We start from the raw sequence: 21512 nt of genomic DNA on the forward strand, positions 1-21512 counted from the left end.
TGTCGAAAAAGATGCGGGGTATGATGCTCACAGCACCTGGTATTCCCAAGCGGTCTCCCAATCAGGTACTAACCAGGCCGAACCATGCTTGGCTGCCGAGAACGGACGAGATCGGGCCTTTTCAGGGTGGTATGGCCGTGAGCGGTACTACTTTTGCTGATGGACACCCATGAAATGTCGAAAAAGATGCGGGGTATCATGGTCACAGCACCTGGTATTCCCAAGCGGTCTCCCAATCAGGTACTAACCAGGCCGAACCATGCTTGGCTTCCGAAATCGGACGAGATCGGGCCTTTTCAGGGTGGTATGGCCGTGGGCGGTACTGCACTAGCAGATGGACACACATGAAATGTCGAAAAAGATGCGGGGTATGATGCTCACAGCACCTGGGATTCCCAAGCGGTCTCCCAATCAGGTACTAACCAGGCCGAACCATGCTTGGCTTCCGAGATCGGACGAGATCGAGCCTTTTCAGGGTGGTATGGCCGTGGGCGGTACCGCTCTTGCAGATGGACACCCATGAAATGTCGTAAAAGATGCGGGGTATGATGCTCACAGCACCTGGTATTCCCAAGCGGTCTCCCAATCAGGTACTAAACAGGCCGAACCATGCTTGGCTGCCGAGATCGGACGAGATCGGGCCTTATCAGGGTTGTATGGCCATGAGCGGTACTGCACTAGCAGATGGACACCCATGAAATGTCGAAAAAGATGCGGGGTATGATGCTCACAGCACCTGGTATTCCCAAGCGGTCTCCCAATCAGGTACTAACCAGGCCGAACCATGCTTGACTGCCGAGATCGGACGAGATCAGGCGAGATCGGGCCTTATCAGGGTGGTATGGCCGTGAGCGGTACTGCTCTTGCAGATGGACACCCATGAAATGTCGAAAAAGATGCGGGGTATGATGCTCACAGCACCTGGTATTCCCAAGCGGTCTCCCAATCAGGTACTAACCAGGCCGAACCATGCTTGACTGCCGAGATCGGACGAGATCAGGCGAGATCGGGCCTTATCAGGGTGGTATGGCCGTGAGCGGTACTGCTCTTGCAGATGGACACCCATGAAATGTCGAAAAAGATGCGGGGTATGATGCTCACAGCACCTGGTATTCCCAAGCGGTCTCCCAATCAGGTACTAACCAGGCCGAACCATGCTTGGCTGCCGAGATCGGACGAGATCGGACGAGATCGGGCCTTTTCAGGGTGGTATGGCCGTGAGCGGTACTACTTTTGCTGATGGACACCCATGAAATGTCGAAAAAGATGCGGGGTATCATGGTCACAGCACCTGGTATTCCCAAGCGGTCTCCCAATCAGGTACTAACCAGGCCGAACCATGCTTGGCTTCCGAAATCGGACGAGATCGGGCCTTTTCAGGGTGGTATGGCCGTGGGCGGTACTGCACTAGCAGATGGACACACATGAAATGTCGAAAAAGATGCGGGGTATGATGCTCACAGCACCTGGGATTCCCAAGCGGTCTCCCAATCAGGTACTAACCAGGCCGAACCATGCTTGGCTTCCGAGATCGGACGAGATCGAGCCTTTTCAGGGTGGTATGGCCGTGGGCGGTACCGCTCTTGCAGATGGACACCCATGAAATGTCGTAAAAGATGCGGGGTATGATGCTCACAGCACCTGGTATTCCCAAGCGGTCTCCCAATCAGGTACTAAACAGGCCGAACCATGCTTGGCTGCCGAGATCGGACGAGATCGGGCCTTATCAGGGTTGTATGGCCATGAGCGGTACTGCACTAGCAGATGGACACCCATGAAATGTCGAAAAAGATGCGGGGTATGATGCTCACAGCACCTGGTATTCCCAAGCGGTCTCCCAATCAGGTACTAACCAGGCCGAACCATGCTTGACTGCCGAGATCGGACGAGATCAGGCGAGATCGGGCCTTATCAGGGTGGTATGGCCGTGAGCGGTACTGCTCTTGCAGATGGACACCCATGAAATGTCGAAAAAGATGCGGGGGTATGATGCTCACAGCACCTGGTATTCCCAAGCGGTCTCCCAATCAGGTACTAACCAGGCCAAACCATGCTTGGCTTCCGAGATCAGACGAGATCGGGCCTTTTCAGGGTGGTATGGCCGAGAGCGGTACTGGTTTTGCAGATGGACACCCATGAAATGTCGAAAAAGATGCGGGGTATGAAGCTCACAGCACCTGGTTTTCCCAAGCGGTCTCCCAATCAGGTACTAACCAGGCCGAACCATGCTTGGCTTCCGAGATCGGGCGAGATCGGGTCTTTTCAGGGTGGTATGGCCATGTGAGCGGTACTGCTCTTGCAGATGGACACCCATGAAATGTCGAAAAAGATGCGGGGTATGATGCTCACAGCACCTGGTATTCCCAAGCGGTCTCCCAATCAGGTACTAACCAGGCCGAACCATGCTTGGCTTCCGAGATCGGACGAGATCAGGCCTTTTCAGGGTGGTATGGCCGTGAGCTGTACTGCTCTTGCAGATGGACACCCATGAAATGTCGAAAAAGATGCGGGGTATGATGCTCGCAGCACCTGGTATTCCCAAGCGGTCTCCCAATCAGGTACTAACCAGGCCGAACCATGCTTGGCTGCCGAGATCGGACAAGATCGGGCCTTTTCAGGGTGGTAAGGCCGTGAGCGGTACTGCTCTTGCAGATGGACACCCATGAAATGTCGAAAAAGATGCGGGGTATGATGCTCACAGCACCTGGTATTCCCAAGCGGTCTCCCAAACAGATACTAACCAGGCCGAACCATGCTTGGCTTCCGAGTTCGGACGAGATCGGGCCTTTTCAGGGTGGTATGGCCTTGGGCGGTACTGCTCTTGCAGATGGACACCCATGAAATGTCGAAAAAGATGCGGGGTATGATGCTCACAGCACCTGGTATTCCCAAGCGGTCTCCCAAACAGGTACTAAACAGGCCGAACGATGCTTGGCTGCCGAGATCGGACGAGATCGGGCGAGATCGGGCCTTATCAGGGTGGTATGGCCGTGAGCGGTAATGCTCTTGCAGATGGACACCCATGAAATGTCGAAAAAGATGCGGGGTATGATGCTCACAGCACCTGGTATTCCCAAGCGGTCTCCCAATCAGGTACTAAACAGGCCGAACCATGCTTGGCTTCCGAGATCGGACGAGATCGGGCCTTTTCAGGGTGGTATGGCCGTGGGCGGTACTGCTCCTTCAGATAGACACCCATGAAATGTCGAAAAAGATGCGGGGTATGATGCTCACAGCACCTGGTATTCCCAAGCGGTCTCCCAATCAGGTACTAAACAGGCCGAACCATGCTTGGCTGCCGAGATCGGACGAGATCGGGCCTTTTCAGGGTGGTATGGCCGTGAGCGGCACTGCACTAGCAGATGGACACCCATGAAATGTCGAAAAAGATGCGGGGTATGATGCTCACAGCAGCTGGTATTCCCAAGCGGTCTCCCAATCAGGTACTAACCAGGCCGAACCATGCTTGGCTGCCGAGATCGGACGAGATCGGACGAGATCGGGCCTTTTCAGGGTGGTATGGCCATGAGCGGTACTGCACTAGCAGATGGACACCCATGAAATGTCGAAAAAGATGCGGGGTATGATGCTCACATTACCTGGTATTCCCAAGCGGTCTCACAACCAGGTACTAACCAGGCCGACACATGCTGGGCTGCCGAGATCGGACGAGATCGGGCCTTTTCAGGGTGGTATGGCCGTGAGCGGTACTGCTCTTGCAGATGGACACCCATGAAATGTCGAAAAAGATGAGGGGTATGATGCTCACAGCACCTGGTATTCCCAAGCGGTCTCCCAATCAGGTACTAACCAGGCCAAACCATGCTTGGCTTCCGGGATCAAAAGAGATCGGGCCTTTTCAGGGTGGTATGGCCGTGAGCAGTACTGCTCTTGCAGATGGACACCCATGAAATGTCGAAAAAGATGCGGGGTATGATGCTCACAGCACCTGGTATTCCCAAGCGGTCTCACAATCAGGTACTAAACAGGCCGAACCATGCTTGGCTTCCGAGATCGGACGAGATCGGGCCTTTTCAGGGTGGTATGGCCGTGAGCGGTACTGTTCTTGCAGATGGACACCCATGAAATGTCGAAAAAGATGCGGGGCAAGATGCTCACAGCACCTGGTATTCCCAAGCGGTCTCCCAATCAGGTACTAAACAGGCCGAACGATGCTTGGCTTCCGAGATCGGACGAGATCGGGCCTTTTCAGGGTGGTATGGCCGTGAGCGGTACTGCTCTTGCAGATGGACACCCATGAAATGTCGAAAAAGATGCGGGGTATGATGCTCACAGCACCTGGTATTCCCAAGCGGTCTCCCAATCAGGTACTAACCAGGCCGAACCATGCTTGGCTGCCGAGATCGGACGAGATCGGGCCTTTTCAGGGTGGTATGGCCGTGAGCTGTACTGCTCTTGCAGATGGACACCCATGAAATGTCGAAAAAGATGCGGGGCATGGTTCTCACAGCACCTGGTATTCCCAAGCGGTCTCCCAATCAGGTACTAAACAGGCCGAACTATGCTTGGCTTCCGAGATCGGACGAGATCGGACGAGATCAGGCCTTTTCAGGGTGGTATGGCCGTGAGCGGTACTGCTCTTGCAGATGGACACCCATGAAATGTCGAAAAAGATGCGGGGTATGATGCTCACAGCACCTGGTATTCCCAAGCGGTCTCCCAATCAGGTACTAAACAGGCCGAACTATGCTTGGCTTCCGAGATCGGACGAGATCGGACGAGATCAGGCCTTTTCAGGGTGGTATGGCCGTGAGCGGTACTGCTCTTGCAGATGGACACCCATGAAATGTCGAAAAAGATGCGGGGCATGATGCTCACAGCACCTGGTATTCCCAAGCGGTCTCCCAATCAGGTGCTAACCAGGCCGACACATGCTGGGCTGCCGAGATCGGACGAGATTGGGCCTTTTCAGGGTGGTATGGCCGTGAGCAGTACTGCTCTTGCAGATGGACACCCATGAAATGTCGAAAAAGATGCGGGGTATGATGCTCACAGCACCTGGTATTCCCAAGCGGTCTCCCAATCAGGTACTAACCAGGCCAAACCATGCTTGGCTTCCGGGATCGAAAGAGATCGGGCCTTTTCAGGGTGGTATGGCCGTGAGCAGTACTGCTCTTGCAGATGGACACCCATGAAATGTCGAAAAAGATGCGGGGTATGATGCTCACAGCACCTGGTATTCCCAAGCGGTCTCCCAATCAGGTACTAAACAGGCCGAACCATGCTTGGCTTCCGAGATCGGACGAGATCGGGCCTTTTCAGGGTGGTATGGCCGTGAGCGGTACTGCTCTTGCAGATGGACACCCATGAAATGTCGAAAAAGATGCGGGGTATGATGCTCACAGCACCTGGTATTCCCAAGCGGTCTCCCAATCAGGTACTAACCAGGCCGAACCATGCTTGGCTGCCGAGATCGGACGAGATCGGGCCTTTTCAGGGTGGTATGGCCGTGAGCGGTACTGCTCTTGCAGATGGACACCCATGAAATGTCGAAAAAGATGCGGGGTAGGATGCTCAGAGCACCTGGTATTCCCAAGCGGTCTCCCAATCAGGTACTAACCAGGCCGAACAATGCTTGGCTGCCGAGATCGGACGAGATCGGACGAGATCGGGCCTTTTCAGGGTGGTATGGCCGTGAGCGGTACTGCTCTTGCAGATGGACACCCATGAAATGTCGAAAAAGATGCGGGGTATGATGCTCACAGCACCTGGTATTCCCAAGCGGTCTCCCAATCAGGTACTAACCAGGCCGAACAATGCTTGGCTGCCGAGATCGGACGAGATCGGGCGAGGTCGGGCCTCATCAGGGTGGTATGGCCGTGAGCGGTACTGCTCTTGCAGATGGACACCAATGAAATGTCGAAAAAGATGCGGGGTATGATGCTCACAGCACCTGGTATTCCCAAGCGGTCTCCCAATCAGGTACTAACCAGGCCGAACCATGCTTGGCTGCCGAGAACGGACGAGATCGGGCCTTTTCAGGGTGGTATGGCCGTGAGCGGTACTACTTTTGCTGATGGACACCCATGAAATGTCGAAAAAGATGCAAGGTATGATGCTCACAGCACCTGGTATTCCCAAGCGGTCTCCCAATCAGGTACTAACCAGGCCGAACCATGCTTGGCTTCCGAGATCGGACGAGATCGGGCCTTTTCAGGGTGGTATGGCCGTGAGCAATACTGCTCTTGCAGATGGACACCCATGAAATGTCGAAAAAGATGCGGGGTATGATGCTCACAGCACCTGGTATTCCCAAGCGGTCTCCCAATCAGGTACTAAACAGGCCGAACCATGCTTGGCTTCCGAGATCGGACGAGATCGAGCCTTTTCAGGGTGGTATGGCCGTGAGCTGTACTGCTCTTGCAGATGGACACCCATGAAATGTCGAAAATGATGCGGGGTATGATGCTCACAGCACCTGGTATTCCCAAGCGGTCTCCCAATCAGGTACTAAACAGGCCGAACCATGCTTGGCTTCCGAGATCGGACGAGATCGGGTCTTTCAGGGTGGTATGGCCGTGAGCGGTACTGCTTTTGCAGATGGACACCCATGAAATGTCGAAAAAGATGCGGGGCATGGTTCTCACAGAACCTGGTATTCCCAAGCGGTCTCCCAATCAGATACTAACCAGGCCGAACCATGCTTGGCTTCCAAGATCGGACGAGATCGGACGAGATCGGGCCTTTTCAGGGTGGTATGGCCGTGAGCGGTACTGCTCTTGCAGATGGACACCCATGAAATGTCGAAAAAGATGCGGGGCATGGTTCTCACAGCACCTGGTATTCCCAAGCGGTCTCCCAATCAGGTACTAAACAGGCCGAACTATGCTTGGCTTCCGAGATCGGGCGAGATCAGGCCTTTTCAGGGTGGTATGGCTGTGAGCAGTACTGTTCATGCAGATGGACACCCATGAAATGTCGAAAAAGATGCGGGGTATGATGCTCACAGCACCTGGTATTCCCAAGCGGTCTCCCAAACAGGTACTAAACAGGCCGAACCATGCTTGGCTTCCGAGATCGGATGAGATCGGGCCTTTTCAGGGTGGTATGGCCGTAAGCGGTACTGCTCTTGCAGATGGACACCCATGAAATGTCGAAAAAGATGCGGGGCATGGTTCTCACAGCACCTGGTATTCCCAAGCGGTCTCCCAATCAGGTACTAACCAGGCCGAACCATGCTTGGCTGCCGAGATCGGACGAGATCGGGCGAGATCGGGCCTTTTCAGGGTGATATGGCCGTGAGCGGTACTGCTTTAGCAGATGGACACCCATGAAATGCCGAAAAAGATGCGGGGTATGATGCTCACAGCACCTGGTATTCCCAAGCGGTCTCCCAATCAGGTACTAACCAGGCCGAACCATGCTTGGCTGCCGAGATCGGACGAGATCGGACGAGAACGGGCCTTTTCAGGGTGGTATGGCTGTCAGCGGTACTGCTCTTGCAGATGGACACCCATGAAATGTCGAAAAAGATGCGGGGTATGATGCTCACAGCACCTGGTATTCCCAAGCGGTCTCCCAATCAGGTACTAACCAGGCCGAACCATGCTTGGCTTTCGAGGTCGGACGAGATCGGGCCTTTTCAGGGTGGTATGGCCGTGAGCGGTATTGCTCTTGCAGATGGACACCCATGAAATTTCGAAAAAGATGCGGGGTATGATATTCACAGCACCTGGTATTCCCAAGCGGTCTCCCAATCAGGTACTAACCAGGCTGAATCATACTTGGCTTCCGAGATCGGGCGAGATCGGGCCTTTTCAGGGTGGTATGGCCGTGAGCGGTACTGCACTTGCAGATGGACACCCATGAAATGTCGAAAAAGATGCGGGGCGTGGTTCTCACAGCACCTGGTATTCCCAAGCGGTCTCCCAATCAGGTACTAAACAGGCCGAACCATGCTTGGCTTCCGAGATCGGACGAGATCGGGCCTTTTCAGGGTTGTATGGCCGTAAGCGGTATTGCTCTTGCAGAGGGACACCCATTAAATGTCGAAAAAGATGCGGGGTATGATGCTCACAGCACCTGGTATTCCGAAGCGGTCTCCCAATCAGGTACTAAACAGGCCGAACCATGCTTGGCTGCCGAGATCGGACGAGATCGGGCCTTTTCAGGGTGGTATGGCCGTGAGCGGTACTGCAATAGCAGATGGACACCCATGAAATGTCGAAAAAGATGCGGGGTTTGATGCTCACAGCACCTGGTATTCCCAAGCGGTCTCCCAATCAGGTACTAACCAGGCCGAACCATGCTTGGCTTCCGAGATCGGACGAGATCGGGCCTTTTCAGGGTGGTATGGCCGTGAGCGGTATTGCACTAGCAGATGGACACCCATGAAATGTCGAAAAAGATGCGGGGTATGATGCTCACAGCACCTGGTATTCCCAAGCGGTCTCCCAATCAGGTACTAAACAGGCCGAACCATGCTTGGCTTCCGAGATCGGACGAGATCGAGCCTTTTCAGGGTGGTATGGCCGTGAGCGGTACTGCACTAGCAGATAGACACCCATGAAATGTCGAAAAAGATGCGGGGTATGATGCTCACAGCACCTGGTATTCCCAAGCAGTCTCCCAATCAGGTACTAAACAGGCCGAACCATGCTTGGCTTCCGAGATCGGGCGAGATGGGGTCTTTTCAGGGTGGTATGGCCGTGAGCGGTACTGCACTTGCAGATGGACACCCATGAAATGTCGAAAAAGATGCCGGGTATGATGTTCACAGCACCTGGTATTCCCAAGCGGTCTCCCAATCAGGTACTAACCAGGCCGAACCATGCTTGGCTGCCGAGATCGGACGAGATCGGGCGAGATCGGGCGAGATCGGGCCTTATCAGGGTGGTATGGCCGTGAGCGGTACTGCTCTTGCAGATGGACACCCATGAAATGTCGAAAAAGATGCGGGGTATGATGCTCACAGCACCTGGTATTCCCGAGCGGTCTCCCAATCAGGTACTAACCAGGCCGAACCATGCTTGGCTTCCGAGATCGGACGAGATCGGGCCTTTTCAGGGTGGTATGGCCGTGAGCGGTACTGCTTTCGCAGATGGACACCCATGAAATGTCGAAAAAGATGCGGGGTATGATGCGCACAGCACCTGGTATTCCCAAGCGGTCTCCCAATCAGGTACTAAACAGGCTGAACCATGCTTGGCTTCCGAGATCGGACGAGATCGGGCCTTTTCAGGGTGGTATGGCCGTGTGCGGTACTGCACCAGCAGATGGACACCCATGAAATGTCGAAAAAGATGCGGGGTATGATGCTCACAGCACCTGGTATTCCCAAGCGGTCTCCCAATCAGGTACTAACCAGGCCGATCCATGCTTGGCTTCCGAGATCGGACAAGATCGGGCCTTTTCAGGGTGGTATGGCCGTGAGCGGTACTGCACTTGCAGATGGACACCCATGAAATGTCGAAAAAGATGCGAGGTATGATGCTCACAGCACCTGGTATTCCCAAGCGGTCTCCCAATCAGGTACTAAACAGGCCGAACCATGCTTGGCTGCCGAGATCGGACGAGATCGGACGAGATCGGGCCTTTTCAGGGTGGTATGGCCGTGAGCGGTACTGCACTAGCAGATGGACACCCATGAAATGTCGAAAAAGATGCGGGGTATGATGCTCACAGCACCAGGTATTTCCAAGCGGTCTCCCAATCAGGTACTAACCAGGCTGAACCATGCTTGGCTTCCGAGATCGGACGAGATCGGGCCTTTTCAGGGTGGTATGGCCGTGAGCGGTACTGCACTAGCAGATGGACACCCATGAAATGTCGAAAAAGATGCGGGGTATGATGCTCACAGCACCTGGTATTCCCAAGCGGTCTCCCAATCAGGTACTAAACAGGCCGAACCATGCTTGGCTGCCGAGATCGGACGAGATCGGGCCTTTTCAGGGTGGTATGGCCGTGAGCGGTACTGCACTAGCAGATGGACACCCATGAAATGTCGAAAAAGATGCGGGGTATGATGCTCACAGCACCTGGTATTCCCAAGCGGTCTCCCAATCAGGTACTAACCAGGCCGAACCATGCTTGGCTGCCGAGATCGGACGAGATCGGACGAGATCGGGCCTTTTCAGGGTGGTATGGCAGTGAGCGGTACTGCTCTTGCAGATGGACACTTATGAAATGTCGAAAAAGATGCAGGGTATGATGCTCACAGCACCTGGTATTCCCAAGCGGTCTCCCAATCAGGCACTAAACAGGCCGAACCATGCTTGGCTTCCGAGATCAGACGAGATCGGGCCTTTTCAGGGTGGTATGGCCTTGAGCGGTACTGCACTAGCAGATGGACACCCATGAAATGTCGAAAAAGATGCGGGGCAAGATGCTCACAGCAACTGGTATTCCCAAGCGGTCTCCCAATCAGGTACTAACCAGGCCGAACCATGCTTGGCTTCCGAGATCGGACGAGATCGGGCCTTTTCAGGGTGGTATGGCCGTGAGCGGTACTGCTCTTGCAGATGGACACCCATGAAATGTCGAAAAAGATGCGGGGTATGATGCTCACAGCACCTGGTATTCCCAAGCGGTCTCCCAATCAGGTACTAAACAGGCCGAATCATGCTTGGCTGCCGAGATCGGGCGAGATCGGACGAGATCGTGCCTTTTCAGGGTGGTATGGCCGTGAGCGGTACTGCACTAGCAGATGGACACCCATGAAATGTCGAAAAAGATGCGGGGTATGATGCTCACAGCACCTGGTATTCACAAGCGGTCTCCCAATTAGGTACTAAACAGGCCGATCCATGCTTGGCTTCCGAGATCGGACGAGATCGGACGAGATCGGGCCTTTTCAGGGTGGTATGGCCGTGAGCGGTACTGCACTAGCAGATGGACACCCATGAAATGTCGAAAAAGATGCGGGGTATGATGCTCACAGCACCTGGTATTCCCAAGCGGTCTCCCAATTAGGTACTAACCAGGCCAAACCATGCTTGGCTTCCTAGATCGGGCGAGATCGGGCCTTTTCAGGGTGGTATGGCCGTGAGCGGTACTGCTCGTGCAGATGGACACCCATGAAATGTCGAAAAAGATGCGGGGCAAGATGCTCACAGCACCTGGTATTCCCAAGCGGTCTCCCAATCAGGTACTAAACAGGCTGAACCCTGCTTGGCTGCCGAGATCGGACGAGATCGGGCGAGATTGGGCCTTTTCAGGGTGGTATGGCCGTGAGCGGTACTGCTCTTGCAGATGGACACCCATGAAATGTCGAAAAAGATGCGGGGTATGATGCTCACAGCACCTGGTATTCCCAAGCGGTCTCCCAATCAGGTATTAACCAGGCCGAACCATGCTTGGCTGCCGAGATCGGACGAGATCGGGCGAGATCGGGCCTTATCAGGGCGGTATGGCCGTGAGCGGTACTGCTCTTGCAGATGGACACCCATGAAATGTCGAAAAAGATGCGGGGTATGATGCTCACAGCACCTGGTATTCTCAAGCGGTCTCCCAATCAGGTACTAACCAGGCCGAACCATGCTTGGCTGCCGAGTTCGGACGAGATCGGGCGAGATCGGGCCTTTTCAGGGTGGTATGGCAGTGAGCGGTACTGCTCTTGCAGATGGACACCCATGAAATGTCGAAAAAAATGCGGGGTATGATGCTCACAGCACCTGGTATTCCCAAGCGGTCTCCCAATCAGGTACTAACCAGGCCGAACCATGCTTGGCTGCCGAGGTCGGACGAGATCGGGCGAGATCGGGCCTTATCAGGGTGGCATGGCCGTGAGCGGTACTGCTCTTGCAGATGAACACTGTCAGGTTCTTTAATAATTACCTTCGTCCGTAATTATCAATAACTGCAGGAAGACATCTTATTCAATTATTGACATTTAATTAAATAGAAATGGATACAACAGATAAAAGCCTCCGGAGGGGAGCGTTACAGCAAGTGTCACCTTACAACTTCCGAACGTCTCCTCGAATAGACGTTTTCGTCCCATTCTTATGGTCACAAGTTACAGAGTTGTTGATCATTCCATCACGTATGAGTAAAAACAACATCTGGGACTACAATAACAATCAAAGTATTTTACTAATAACAAAAACAGGGACTAGACCTAACTACATGTAGATTAGAGTAATTATACAACCTCCTTGACCTAAGAATCATATAATATAATCATAATCATATAATCGTTACATACAGAAAAACCCGAAGTGTACGGTTACATAACGATCACAATATTCTTGTTATTGTCCGAATAGCCCTGTCCTCGTCACCAAGGGCCCACCAAATCTCAAGGACCCAGATTGGGTGGATTGTTTGTATAACCATCCTGGAACAGGCTGTCCAGGTTAAAGATGACTTGGTGTGACCTCAACACTTTTGAAAAACAGAAAGAGAATGATTTAACAAAGTAATGAATTAATACAGAGAAAAGAAAGAGAATGATTTAATAAAGAAATGAATTAATATAACTATTATAATAGTAAAACAGAACAAACCCAACATTCCCCCGTTTTTATAATATGTATGTTATTAGTCATTTCTTAGTAATCACTAAATGGTAATGTCGGGTGACTGTGATTTTTCCCGCCTACTCCTTACTCCCATGGCTGGTCTGAAAGAGAAAAAACATAATTATATTCGTCCAATTGGTCCTCGGATTTACCGTACTCCTGGACCTCACTGCTTTCCCCAAACCGTCCCATAAGATACAACTCATGTACTTTAGAATTTGTAGGGGCAATTGCAGTAGTTATAAGTCGGCTTAGTAAGGAGCGCAAACAGGGGATACTACATCACCCACACAATGTTAGGATAGCGGTAATTGTGCCTATAGTAACCACGAAGGATGTAGCCAAATCTTTAGATTTTCCAAAGGTCTTATCCCACCAATCTGACAATGCGGACGTATCTACTCCAGAGTGCTCTTGCATATTGCGGTTCAGTGTTTGCAGGCCAGTAATGGCCCTGGTGAGAGATCCACTGGGTGACGTGTTGTTCGGTATGAAGGTGCAACATTGTTTTACAAACATTGCACACACGCCCCGTTTCAAGGATCATATCCACCGCTATGCGACCCCGGAACGCCATCAGACTGGTAGCTGCCAGTTGTTCCTTAATGGCCACAAATCCCTGTTCAGTATAATTTCCAAGTTTTGTACATTGTAATGTAAGTAATTTATTCTATCCACATTTTTGTTTGGGGTGATTAGAAGGAAGATAGACTCCCAACCTGCTGCGATCTGATTAGCCAGCTTATACTCATCTGGTACGCCCCAGGGGATGCCAATCGCATCAATGTATGTTGGATCTCCTTCCCTCCATGCCTCTCGACGATGTCGGGAGGGTCGACCCTTCAGCCGAATTATGAGCCGCCAATTGTATCTCCTCCACTGTGGATGGAAAAACAGACATCGGTAAGAGCAGTGAGACCAAAGTACCTAGTCCTGCCGCGTTTCGGCAGGAGTCGTATAATTTATCTACCACCCCGCCACCATAGGCCAGAACGTGGTATCAGGGGTGTAGTTTGTTTTAGAACGCCGGTACACCACGTCTCATTTATCGCCCCTAGCTTCAGACCATGCCCTGTAAGGTTTAAGCAGGTAAAATGATTAAACAGTGGAAAAATTGACTTCCTATTTACTGCGTAACAGGATAAACACTGTTTCAATATATTTTTTTTTCTTTCTTGCCAAGTAGGACACGTTTTTTCATTTGTAAAAACACTTTTCCCCAAAAGAATGGTGATTGAGGGAGTTGTTAGACCCCATCGTTTTTTCCCTTGTCTGGTAGGTTATCCTAATCTTTTGTAAGATGGTTTAGTCTCAATTGAAACTATATGGAGACGTCAAACCCAATATAAAAGAGTTCCCTATAGTTTTATGGTATTGCTTGCTGAGCAATAATCTTTTCAATTAATATTGGTGTTTCCCGTATTTTATTAAGTCAGAAAGTTTATTTTACCCGTCCCCTCAATGTTTCAATTGAGACCACCCTTTTACCAAAGTAGCTCCACCTAGTGCTTGTCCTCTTTACACTCCATTAACAGCGCCCAATTATCCCCCGTTTGGGAAATCCCTGTTTCAGAAATAAATTTCACAGGTTAATATGTCAGTCCAAGCTTTCCAATCTTGACCAATTTCTGCAACAAGGCTTTTCCCAATCTTCAATTTTTTTGCTGTTAATGTACCACACATATTTCCCACCATAGATTGACACCTTGTACGGCACCCGGGACGTCGCCGAGTCCAAATATATATTTTCAATTTGGAAATTTGATTTAGTAGGTAATGTTAATTAAATGTAAATGTGTATGTTTCTCGGTTTACCCTCCCGTAAGAAGGTGTATCCTCAATTGAAACGCCTCCGCCTTTTTCTCCAACTGGAGAAAACAACCCTACTGTGGAAAGGAATAGAATCACAATCATCATTAATCTCATTGCCCCAAAAGCAATAATTGTTTTCAACATGACTTTTTGTCTTTGTTTAGGGAGTTTTCCTCTTGAAACGTTTCAATTTAGACAACCTTCTTACTGTGGGAAAGGTGCATCCGTGTCCCCTTTCAGTAACAAGGACCCTCCGACTTTGCGTTGCTCCGATGTTTCTTCTTTTATGCTGCTTATCAGCATCCAGTCTTCAAGAATCACCGTCGCTTCGTCCGTTTCCTGTTGACAAGCAAAATCTCCCTCTGATAGTCTAAATTTGGTGTGTGCGTTTTTTTTTTTTTTTCTGATAGATTCGCCTCATCATCCAATTGTCATTGTGTAGTGAATAATAACAATTTGTAAGGTCTACCAAACAGGACTTCATATAAGGTCCGCCAATTGTGGATGGTAGACAACTATTATATTAACAAAATGGGAGCCATTATCACTATAAATAGTTTCTGAAATTCCATATCGTGGAATGATATCCATATGATCTAATAAAATAAAATAAAATCTATATGTATTTTTTGAAATGGATATGTGGGTATGCATATAGATTTAAAACCTAAACCTTGTAGTGCCGTTGTAGCAAGGCCACCTCCCCCTTGTCGAGACATAGGTCTTCCCTTGACTCAAGCCCAAATTATTTTCTTTATTGATCTTTTATTGATAGATTATGTCTCGGTGGTCTGCCAATCAAAAAACACAAAAAGACAAACTATCATTCACGCTCACACTCATAAAAAGAAGAATTTAGTGTGTTCAACCAGTCTAGCATCCATAATTTCATTTTGTGGGAGTAAACTGGAGTACCCGGAGAAAATCCACAAATTCTTGAGGACGCCATGAATACCCCACATTCCGGAAGGTCTGGATCCACCCCGCATTCATGAGTAGATCCTTTAATATACACACCCCCACTCTAGCATTTTAACCGTTTGTAAAAAATTACCTTCAAGTTTCACACAAAGTTATATCCTTTTTAATGCTATCAGTTTACCTGTTTGTTCCCCGAATTGAGGTGGCAATAGTTTCACATCTAAGGTTTTTATTTTTCACAGCCGCCATGACCTAATGGCCCCCTATCAGGTTTTTTGGAAAATCCCAATTTCCTCTAATAGCATGCCAATCACCTTTTAATGCGGCCATCCAATTTTGTTTCTACTTGTTTCAGGTGATAAGATAATCTCCCCCATTTGTAAAACTAATTCATCCACGCCTATTTTATACAACATGACGCCTATGGCCTTTATTACGTCGCCTTGACTCCAAATTCTATGAACCAAGATAACACGCCGAATTTGTAAGCGAATTTCCCCCATCCCATTTTGTTCATAGACAACCCATCTACCTAAAGCGTCACTTGTTTCCAAACATGAAAGGCCCCTCTAGAATTTGTGCATCCAGCGCCAAATAGAGCCTATTTACACATTTGTCTAGAACTTGTTTTAGATATGGGGTCCCCAATTTCCCAAAATTTCCCAGAATTCATGTACCACCAGATCCTGTCAAAAACCCAAAACGACTAACATAACCTGTTTCTAAGCCAGATTCTGGAATTTGGAGAATTTCTCCTTTCCCTCCCTTATCTAAGCTTGTTATTGCCCCTCGTTATCACTGTAACATTCAGGCGTATTAACCCCATCGTTGCAATGATATGAATTTCTAAAGTTCTCACCAATTTGCATGCCCTTAAAGCAGTAAAAAGCAACGTTATTTGGTTGTATCAATTGACCAATGCTTATCCAATCTGTAATATCCTTAAAGTCATCAATATGACCTGTGACAAAGCATATTTCCTCCCGCCAGGACAACAGACAATGTTCTTTCAAGTGCACTTTGAAAAACATTCCATGTTACTCCATTCTTAGGGAAAATATGCTCATCCTAAACCAATTATTTTATTTACAATTCACCTAATTATTTGGATGAATGCCATGAATTTTATCATGCCACTATTTTATTGTAAATTTCCCATCTGATGTCGTTAACAGCCAAATAATTCAATACCTACTATATACTTAGTAAATCACCTCATATGATGTTTACTTAAGACAAAAGTCTTTTCCCATAGCCTGTTACCAAAACAAAAATCTTCAACAATTAAATTAGAGAAATCAACCTTTTGTTAGACAATTCCTAATTACAACTTTAATGTTTTAAAAACCTTATCGTCACCAATATACCATAATATTGTAAATTTTGTCATCCTGGCCAACCTCCTGGATTAAAGTATTTTGAACAATCAAAAAATTCTGAAATAGTATTAATATTATTTTATCCTCCAAAAGCTAGTTTCCTTTTACTAAGAGCCCTTTGAAATCCACAATTGCTCAAAAATGACTATTTTGGTCTATTTCCCAAATCCAAAGCTTTTTACCAAATCAACCTTTTACTGAACAGATTTTCTATCCTCTTAATACATTTCATTTTAAAACCCAAAATATCAATGCGAAAGCATTCGCATAACCTTGCATTTCTTGCAGCCCATGTATTGTTCTTATTCTGAAAAGTCCAAACAGAAAACGCAATTAGCCGTTAACTATGACCTCCACTCTTGCTGCGAAAACAGCATTGTTATCTTATGTTTACAAACCAGCTTTTTCCCTGTGCCCAAATACAACGCTTTTTAGAGAAGACAACCATTAAAACGTCAAATTAACCCCTCTTCCGATATTCAACTACATCACAATATTTTTCCAAGACCCCATATATCCAGAATATGTATGCTGCAAGCACAACAATATGGCAAAAACCCATTTTCTGCCCTCAAGTTTGCTTCAGCACCCCCAAGGCCAATTATTATTATTATAATGTCTTCACGGAAAGGATCACAAAATTTTAGTCGTTTACACGGTCCGAACGCTCCCGAAAGCCCAACACAGTTAAATCGTCTGCCCCGCGGCCCACATGTTTCACTCCCATCTAATCAGCAGCCGCTGCACCAGAAACGCTTCCCCCGCAGTCGACACATTTTTTTGCAAGTCTAGAGCATAATAAAAACACAGGTGACATTCCCTGCTAAACATTTAAATGATCATTTTGTATATATTCTTTTGTCTTTTTAAACACCATCTTCCCGTTAGCGGACGGGATCAAAAACCAAGCTGCAATAAGCCATCACATTGCTGTAAATTGACAGTACATATAGGTTATATTAACAAAGCACCACCAGCACTTGGAAATAACCATTCTAATTGTTGTTATACAAGCCCAAGCATCACAAAAAAACCCAATTTATTGTAATCACAAAACGTCATACCCGGATTAACCAAATCAAATACCAGTGTCCCCATTAATTTTCTAGCTCCCTTTATTTTTGTTAAACTTCCTACGCGCCCGTCACCTATCTCGGTAAATATTTTCCCCGTCAGCCGAGGAGGCCCCGCTATTTTTTCCTTACCAAACAGTACTTTCCCGCCGCCACGGTCTTAAATATATCCCCGTTATCCGAGGGAGCCCCCACTATTTTCCCAAAATAGTATTTTTTAACTTCTCCCCGGCCTTATTTCGCCATTAGTGTCTGTGGAACAAGCTGTTACACTTTTATCCACTCACATATTATTTATATACGTATATTACCTCCATTAGTGTCTGTGGAACAAGCTGTTACACTTTTATCCACTCACATATTATTTATATATGTATATTACCTCCATTAGTGTATATATTATCCTGCATTTTATGCATTTTAAGCTGGCCAGCAAACCCATATTTATTTATCCATAAATATAGCTGTGTAATATTTTTAAAGCGCTTTGTCTTACCAATTTTTTCCAATCCTTACAAGTTAGACGTATTTTTTGGATCGTCATCCAAACCCGCCTTACAACACGTGTTTCCCATATTTTACTTTTTTGTAGTGAGTTCGTGTGCCTCACACAGTTAACTTTATTATATCTATTTTTATTATTATCACTCTATTTTTATTATTATCACTCCTTCGACTGTATTTCCTAGGCTTATCTTAATTTTACTGCAGAAACCACACAAACACCATACAACATTTACAACATATTCGTGCCTACCCTTTAGACACAGGACACTTCCCAGCCCCACCATTGTACCTCCAGTACAATACATTCGTGCCTACCCCTGAGACACAGGACACTTTCCAGCAAAGTGCCCCACCGTACCTGCCATTGACTAGTATAAACACAGGGTTTTGTCGCCGTCACCCAGGACGCGAAACCAGCCCACAATGGACCTCACATACAATGTCCCTTTAACGCATTTGGAAACACCGTCACAACATGCAGACATTAATGTGGACTTACCCGAGATCCATCAGATGTCTCCCTCCAGCAGGAAAAGTCTTCAACCGCCGAGAATCCAGGCGCCCCCGTCGAAAAACTCCGGCCCACCAAGGGTTTTGAAGACGCCGTGCGCACGGTCACTTACCAGATGTCGAACAGCAGCGCCTGGGTTCTCGCTCCGGTATATTGACCTCCATGGCTCAGAAGGACCAAAATGTCAGGTTCATTAATAATTACCTTCGTCCGTAATTATCAATAACTGCAGGAAGACATCTTATTCAATTATTGACATTTAATTAAATAGAAATGGATACAACAGATAAAAGCCTCCGGAGGGGAGCGTTACAGCAAGTGTCACCTTACAACTTCCGAACGTCTCCTCGAATAGACGTTTTCGTCCCATTCTTATGGTCACAAGTTACAGAGTTGTTGATCATTCCATCACGTATGAGTAAAAACAACATCTGGGACTACAATAACAATCAAAGTATTTTACTAATAACAAAAACAGGGACTAGACCTAACAACATGTAGATTAGAGTAATTATACAACCTCCTTGACCTAAGAATCATATAATATAATCATAATCATATAATCGTTACATACAGAAAAACCCGAAGTGTACGGTTACATAACGATAACAATATTCTTGTTATTGTCCGAATAGCCCTGTCCTCGTCACCAAGGGCCCACCAAATCTCAAGGACCCAGATTGGGTGGATTGTTTGTATAACCATCCTGGAACAGGCTGTCCAGGTTAAAGATGACTTGGTGTGACCTCAACACTTTTGAAAAACAGAAAGAGAATGATTTAACAAAGTAATGAATTAATACAGAGAAAAGAAAGAGAATGATTTAATAAAGAAATGAATTAATATAACTATTATAATAGTAAAACAGAACAAACCCAACAGACACCCATGAAATGTCGAAAAAGATGCGGGGTATGATGCTCACAGCACCTGGTATTCCCAAGCGGTCTCCCAATCAGGTACTAAACAGGCCGAACCATGCTTGGCTTCCGAGATCGGACGAGATCGGGCCTTTTCAGGGTGGTATGGCCGTGAGCGGTACTGCACTAGCAGATGGACACCCATGAAATGTCGAAAAAGATGCGGGGTATGATGCACACAGCACCTGGTATTCCCAAGCGGTCTCCCAATCAGGTACTAAACAGGCCGAACCATGCTTGGCTTCCGAGATCGGGCGTGATCGGGCCTTTTCAGGGTGGTATGGCCGTGAGCGGTACTGCACTAGCAGATGGACACCCATGAAATGTCGAAAAAGATGCGGGGTATGATGCTCACAGCACCTGGTATTCCCAAGCGGTCTCCCAATCAGGTACTAACCAGGCCAAACCATGCTTGGCTTCCTAGATCGGACGAGATCGGGCCTTTTCAGGGTGGTATGGCCGTGAGCGGTACTGCTCTTGCAGATGGACACCCATGAAATGTCGAAAAAGATGCGGGGTATGATGCTCACAGCACCTGGTATTCCCAAGTGGTCTCCCAATCAGGTACTAACCAGGCCAAACCATGCTTGGCTTCCGAGATCGGACGAGATCGGGCCTTTTCAGGGTGGTATGGCCGTGAGCGGTACTTCTCTTGCAGATGGACACCCATGAAATGTCGAAAAAGATGCGGGGTATGATGCTCACAGCACCTGGTATTCCCAAGCGGTCTCCCAATCAGGTACTAACCAGGCCGAACCTTGCTTGGCTTCCGAGATCGGACGAGATCGGGCCTTTTCAGGGTGGTATGGCCGTGAGCGGTACTGCACTAGCAGATGGACACCCATGAAATGTCGAAAAAGATGCGGGGTATGATGCACACAGCCCCTGGTATTCCCAAGCGGTCTCCCAATCAGGTACTAAACAGGCCGAACAATGCTTGGCTTCCGAGATCGGGCGAGATCGGGCCTTTTCAGGGTGGTATGGCCGTGAGCGGTACTGCACTAGCAGATGGACACCCATGAAATGTCGAAAAAGATGCGGGGTATGATACTCACAGCACCTGGTATTCCCAAGCGGTCTCCCAATCAGGTACTAACCAGGCTGAACCATGCTTGGCTTCCTAGATCGGACGAGATCGGGCCTTTTCAGGGTGGTATGGCCGTGAGCGGTACTGCTATTGCAGATGGACACCCATGAAATGTCGAAAAAGATGCGGGGTATGATGCTCACAGCACCTGGTATTCCCAAGCAGTCTCCCAATCAGGTACTAACCAGGCCAAACCATGCTTGGCTTCCGAGATCGGACGAGATCAGGCCTTTTCAGGGTGGTATGGCCGTGAGCGGTACTTCTCTTGCAGATGGACACCCATGAAATGTCGAAAAAGATGCGGGGTATGATGCTCACAGCACCTGGTATTCCCAAGCGGTCTCCCAATCAGGTACTAACCAGGCCGAACCTTGCTTGGCTTCCGAGATCGGACGAGATCGGTCCTTTTCAGGGTGGTATGGCCGTGAGCGGTACTGCACTAGCAGATGGACACCCATGAAATGTCGAAAAAGATGCGGGGTATGATGCTCACAGCACCTGGTATTCCCAAGCGGTCTCCCAACCAGGTACTAACCAGGCCGAACCATGCTTGGCTTCCAAGATCGGACGAGATCGGGCCTTTTCAGGGTGGTATGGCCGTGAGCGGTACTGCACTAGCAGATGGACACCCATGAAATGTCGAAAAAGATGCGGGGTATGATGCTCACAGCACCTGGTATTCCCAAGCGGTCTCCCATTCAGGTACTAACCAGGCCGAACCATGCTTGGCTGCCGAGATCAGACGAGATCGGGCCTTATCAGGGTGGTATGGCCGTGAGCGGTACTCTTCTTGCAGATGGACACCCATGAAATGTCGAAA

At 48.7% G+C, this 21512-nt stretch overlaps 74 pseudogenes; all 74 read right to left on the reverse strand.

Annotated features, from left to right (window-relative positions):
* Positions 1-24: 24 nt before the first annotated feature.
* LOC144189603 (5S ribosomal RNA) lies at positions 25-143 on the reverse strand (annotated as a pseudogene).
* A 56-nt stretch (positions 144-199) lies between these two features.
* On the reverse strand, positions 200-318 carry LOC144183122 (5S ribosomal RNA; annotated as a pseudogene).
* Positions 319-374: 56 nt separating this feature from the next.
* Positions 375-493, reverse strand: LOC144190280 (5S ribosomal RNA; annotated as a pseudogene).
* Positions 494-549: 56 nt separating this feature from the next.
* LOC144190221 (5S ribosomal RNA) lies at positions 550-668 on the reverse strand (annotated as a pseudogene).
* Positions 669-724: 56 nt separating this feature from the next.
* Positions 725-853, reverse strand: LOC144183349 (5S ribosomal RNA; annotated as a pseudogene).
* Positions 854-909: 56 nt separating this feature from the next.
* On the reverse strand, positions 910-1038 carry LOC144183350 (5S ribosomal RNA; annotated as a pseudogene).
* A 56-nt stretch (positions 1039-1094) lies between these two features.
* On the reverse strand, positions 1095-1223 carry LOC144182896 (5S ribosomal RNA; annotated as a pseudogene).
* A 56-nt stretch (positions 1224-1279) lies between these two features.
* Positions 1280-1398, reverse strand: LOC144183123 (5S ribosomal RNA; annotated as a pseudogene).
* A 56-nt stretch (positions 1399-1454) lies between these two features.
* On the reverse strand, positions 1455-1573 carry LOC144190281 (5S ribosomal RNA; annotated as a pseudogene).
* Positions 1574-1629: 56 nt separating this feature from the next.
* Positions 1630-1748, reverse strand: LOC144190222 (5S ribosomal RNA; annotated as a pseudogene).
* A 56-nt stretch (positions 1749-1804) lies between these two features.
* On the reverse strand, positions 1805-1933 carry LOC144183351 (5S ribosomal RNA; annotated as a pseudogene).
* Positions 1934-1990: 57 nt separating this feature from the next.
* On the reverse strand, positions 1991-2109 carry LOC144188023 (5S ribosomal RNA; annotated as a pseudogene).
* A 56-nt stretch (positions 2110-2165) lies between these two features.
* On the reverse strand, positions 2166-2284 carry LOC144191932 (5S ribosomal RNA; annotated as a pseudogene).
* A 58-nt stretch (positions 2285-2342) lies between these two features.
* Positions 2343-2461, reverse strand: LOC144187783 (5S ribosomal RNA; annotated as a pseudogene).
* A 56-nt stretch (positions 2462-2517) lies between these two features.
* On the reverse strand, positions 2518-2636 carry LOC144183992 (5S ribosomal RNA; annotated as a pseudogene).
* A 56-nt stretch (positions 2637-2692) lies between these two features.
* LOC144183590 (5S ribosomal RNA) lies at positions 2693-2811 on the reverse strand (annotated as a pseudogene).
* A 56-nt stretch (positions 2812-2867) lies between these two features.
* On the reverse strand, positions 2868-2996 carry LOC144186768 (5S ribosomal RNA; annotated as a pseudogene).
* A 56-nt stretch (positions 2997-3052) lies between these two features.
* On the reverse strand, positions 3053-3171 carry LOC144189995 (5S ribosomal RNA; annotated as a pseudogene).
* Positions 3172-3227: 56 nt separating this feature from the next.
* LOC144188747 (5S ribosomal RNA) lies at positions 3228-3346 on the reverse strand (annotated as a pseudogene).
* A 56-nt stretch (positions 3347-3402) lies between these two features.
* On the reverse strand, positions 3403-3531 carry LOC144186856 (5S ribosomal RNA; annotated as a pseudogene).
* A 231-nt stretch (positions 3532-3762) lies between these two features.
* On the reverse strand, positions 3763-3881 carry LOC144191120 (5S ribosomal RNA; annotated as a pseudogene).
* Positions 3882-3937: 56 nt separating this feature from the next.
* Positions 3938-4056, reverse strand: LOC144191553 (5S ribosomal RNA; annotated as a pseudogene).
* A 56-nt stretch (positions 4057-4112) lies between these two features.
* LOC144190694 (5S ribosomal RNA) lies at positions 4113-4231 on the reverse strand (annotated as a pseudogene).
* Positions 4232-4287: 56 nt separating this feature from the next.
* LOC144186092 (5S ribosomal RNA) lies at positions 4288-4406 on the reverse strand (annotated as a pseudogene).
* Positions 4407-4462: 56 nt separating this feature from the next.
* On the reverse strand, positions 4463-4591 carry LOC144186997 (5S ribosomal RNA; annotated as a pseudogene).
* A 56-nt stretch (positions 4592-4647) lies between these two features.
* On the reverse strand, positions 4648-4776 carry LOC144186074 (5S ribosomal RNA; annotated as a pseudogene).
* A 231-nt stretch (positions 4777-5007) lies between these two features.
* On the reverse strand, positions 5008-5126 carry LOC144190602 (5S ribosomal RNA; annotated as a pseudogene).
* A 56-nt stretch (positions 5127-5182) lies between these two features.
* Positions 5183-5301, reverse strand: LOC144187552 (5S ribosomal RNA; annotated as a pseudogene).
* Positions 5302-5357: 56 nt separating this feature from the next.
* On the reverse strand, positions 5358-5476 carry LOC144186104 (5S ribosomal RNA; annotated as a pseudogene).
* A 56-nt stretch (positions 5477-5532) lies between these two features.
* LOC144187194 (5S ribosomal RNA) lies at positions 5533-5661 on the reverse strand (annotated as a pseudogene).
* Positions 5662-5717: 56 nt separating this feature from the next.
* Positions 5718-5846, reverse strand: LOC144185470 (5S ribosomal RNA; annotated as a pseudogene).
* A 56-nt stretch (positions 5847-5902) lies between these two features.
* On the reverse strand, positions 5903-6021 carry LOC144189604 (5S ribosomal RNA; annotated as a pseudogene).
* Positions 6022-6077: 56 nt separating this feature from the next.
* LOC144189897 (5S ribosomal RNA) lies at positions 6078-6196 on the reverse strand (annotated as a pseudogene).
* Positions 6197-6252: 56 nt separating this feature from the next.
* Positions 6253-6371, reverse strand: LOC144189210 (5S ribosomal RNA; annotated as a pseudogene).
* Positions 6372-6427: 56 nt separating this feature from the next.
* On the reverse strand, positions 6428-6545 carry LOC144189588 (5S ribosomal RNA; annotated as a pseudogene).
* Positions 6546-6786: 241 nt separating this feature from the next.
* On the reverse strand, positions 6787-6905 carry LOC144185989 (5S ribosomal RNA; annotated as a pseudogene).
* A 56-nt stretch (positions 6906-6961) lies between these two features.
* LOC144188306 (5S ribosomal RNA) lies at positions 6962-7080 on the reverse strand (annotated as a pseudogene).
* Positions 7081-7136: 56 nt separating this feature from the next.
* LOC144185700 (5S ribosomal RNA) lies at positions 7137-7265 on the reverse strand (annotated as a pseudogene).
* Positions 7266-7321: 56 nt separating this feature from the next.
* LOC144185967 (5S ribosomal RNA) lies at positions 7322-7450 on the reverse strand (annotated as a pseudogene).
* Positions 7451-7506: 56 nt separating this feature from the next.
* Positions 7507-7625, reverse strand: LOC144189078 (5S ribosomal RNA; annotated as a pseudogene).
* Positions 7626-7681: 56 nt separating this feature from the next.
* LOC144187080 (5S ribosomal RNA) lies at positions 7682-7800 on the reverse strand (annotated as a pseudogene).
* A 56-nt stretch (positions 7801-7856) lies between these two features.
* Positions 7857-7975, reverse strand: LOC144190384 (5S ribosomal RNA; annotated as a pseudogene).
* Positions 7976-8031: 56 nt separating this feature from the next.
* LOC144190842 (5S ribosomal RNA) lies at positions 8032-8150 on the reverse strand (annotated as a pseudogene).
* Positions 8151-8206: 56 nt separating this feature from the next.
* On the reverse strand, positions 8207-8325 carry LOC144189908 (5S ribosomal RNA; annotated as a pseudogene).
* A 56-nt stretch (positions 8326-8381) lies between these two features.
* LOC144189211 (5S ribosomal RNA) lies at positions 8382-8500 on the reverse strand (annotated as a pseudogene).
* Positions 8501-8556: 56 nt separating this feature from the next.
* Positions 8557-8675, reverse strand: LOC144185285 (5S ribosomal RNA; annotated as a pseudogene).
* Positions 8676-8731: 56 nt separating this feature from the next.
* On the reverse strand, positions 8732-8870 carry LOC144186592 (5S ribosomal RNA; annotated as a pseudogene).
* Positions 8871-8926: 56 nt separating this feature from the next.
* On the reverse strand, positions 8927-9045 carry LOC144184262 (5S ribosomal RNA; annotated as a pseudogene).
* A 56-nt stretch (positions 9046-9101) lies between these two features.
* LOC144182757 (5S ribosomal RNA) lies at positions 9102-9220 on the reverse strand (annotated as a pseudogene).
* Positions 9221-9276: 56 nt separating this feature from the next.
* Positions 9277-9395, reverse strand: LOC144189834 (5S ribosomal RNA; annotated as a pseudogene).
* Positions 9396-9451: 56 nt separating this feature from the next.
* Positions 9452-9580, reverse strand: LOC144184541 (5S ribosomal RNA; annotated as a pseudogene).
* A 56-nt stretch (positions 9581-9636) lies between these two features.
* LOC144191813 (5S ribosomal RNA) lies at positions 9637-9755 on the reverse strand (annotated as a pseudogene).
* Positions 9756-9811: 56 nt separating this feature from the next.
* LOC144188748 (5S ribosomal RNA) lies at positions 9812-9930 on the reverse strand (annotated as a pseudogene).
* Positions 9931-9986: 56 nt separating this feature from the next.
* LOC144184967 (5S ribosomal RNA) lies at positions 9987-10115 on the reverse strand (annotated as a pseudogene).
* Positions 10116-10171: 56 nt separating this feature from the next.
* Positions 10172-10290, reverse strand: LOC144184419 (5S ribosomal RNA; annotated as a pseudogene).
* A 56-nt stretch (positions 10291-10346) lies between these two features.
* LOC144189924 (5S ribosomal RNA) lies at positions 10347-10465 on the reverse strand (annotated as a pseudogene).
* Positions 10466-10521: 56 nt separating this feature from the next.
* Positions 10522-10650, reverse strand: LOC144187200 (5S ribosomal RNA; annotated as a pseudogene).
* Positions 10651-10706: 56 nt separating this feature from the next.
* Positions 10707-10835, reverse strand: LOC144186530 (5S ribosomal RNA; annotated as a pseudogene).
* A 56-nt stretch (positions 10836-10891) lies between these two features.
* Positions 10892-11010, reverse strand: LOC144182430 (5S ribosomal RNA; annotated as a pseudogene).
* Positions 11011-11066: 56 nt separating this feature from the next.
* LOC144184152 (5S ribosomal RNA) lies at positions 11067-11195 on the reverse strand (annotated as a pseudogene).
* A 56-nt stretch (positions 11196-11251) lies between these two features.
* Positions 11252-11380, reverse strand: LOC144185344 (5S ribosomal RNA; annotated as a pseudogene).
* Positions 11381-11436: 56 nt separating this feature from the next.
* LOC144185123 (5S ribosomal RNA) lies at positions 11437-11565 on the reverse strand (annotated as a pseudogene).
* Positions 11566-11621: 56 nt separating this feature from the next.
* Positions 11622-11750, reverse strand: LOC144185024 (5S ribosomal RNA; annotated as a pseudogene).
* A 7853-nt stretch (positions 11751-19603) lies between these two features.
* LOC144187553 (5S ribosomal RNA) lies at positions 19604-19722 on the reverse strand (annotated as a pseudogene).
* A 56-nt stretch (positions 19723-19778) lies between these two features.
* On the reverse strand, positions 19779-19897 carry LOC144182400 (5S ribosomal RNA; annotated as a pseudogene).
* Positions 19898-19953: 56 nt separating this feature from the next.
* Positions 19954-20072, reverse strand: LOC144189663 (5S ribosomal RNA; annotated as a pseudogene).
* A 56-nt stretch (positions 20073-20128) lies between these two features.
* Positions 20129-20247, reverse strand: LOC144188041 (5S ribosomal RNA; annotated as a pseudogene).
* Positions 20248-20303: 56 nt separating this feature from the next.
* On the reverse strand, positions 20304-20422 carry LOC144188967 (5S ribosomal RNA; annotated as a pseudogene).
* A 56-nt stretch (positions 20423-20478) lies between these two features.
* Positions 20479-20597, reverse strand: LOC144185934 (5S ribosomal RNA; annotated as a pseudogene).
* Positions 20598-20653: 56 nt separating this feature from the next.
* Positions 20654-20772, reverse strand: LOC144184417 (5S ribosomal RNA; annotated as a pseudogene).
* Positions 20773-20828: 56 nt separating this feature from the next.
* On the reverse strand, positions 20829-20947 carry LOC144189334 (5S ribosomal RNA; annotated as a pseudogene).
* A 56-nt stretch (positions 20948-21003) lies between these two features.
* On the reverse strand, positions 21004-21122 carry LOC144188559 (5S ribosomal RNA; annotated as a pseudogene).
* Positions 21123-21178: 56 nt separating this feature from the next.
* On the reverse strand, positions 21179-21297 carry LOC144187242 (5S ribosomal RNA; annotated as a pseudogene).
* Positions 21298-21353: 56 nt separating this feature from the next.
* On the reverse strand, positions 21354-21472 carry LOC144187376 (5S ribosomal RNA; annotated as a pseudogene).
* Between the last annotated feature and the right edge of the window lie 40 nt (positions 21473-21512).

This window comes from Stigmatopora nigra, unplaced genomic scaffold, assembly GCF_051989575.1.
Source record: "Stigmatopora nigra isolate UIUO_SnigA unplaced genomic scaffold, RoL_Snig_1.1 HiC_scaffold_24, whole genome shotgun sequence".
Lineage (NCBI taxonomy): Eukaryota > Metazoa > Chordata > Actinopteri > Syngnathiformes > Syngnathidae > Stigmatopora > Stigmatopora nigra.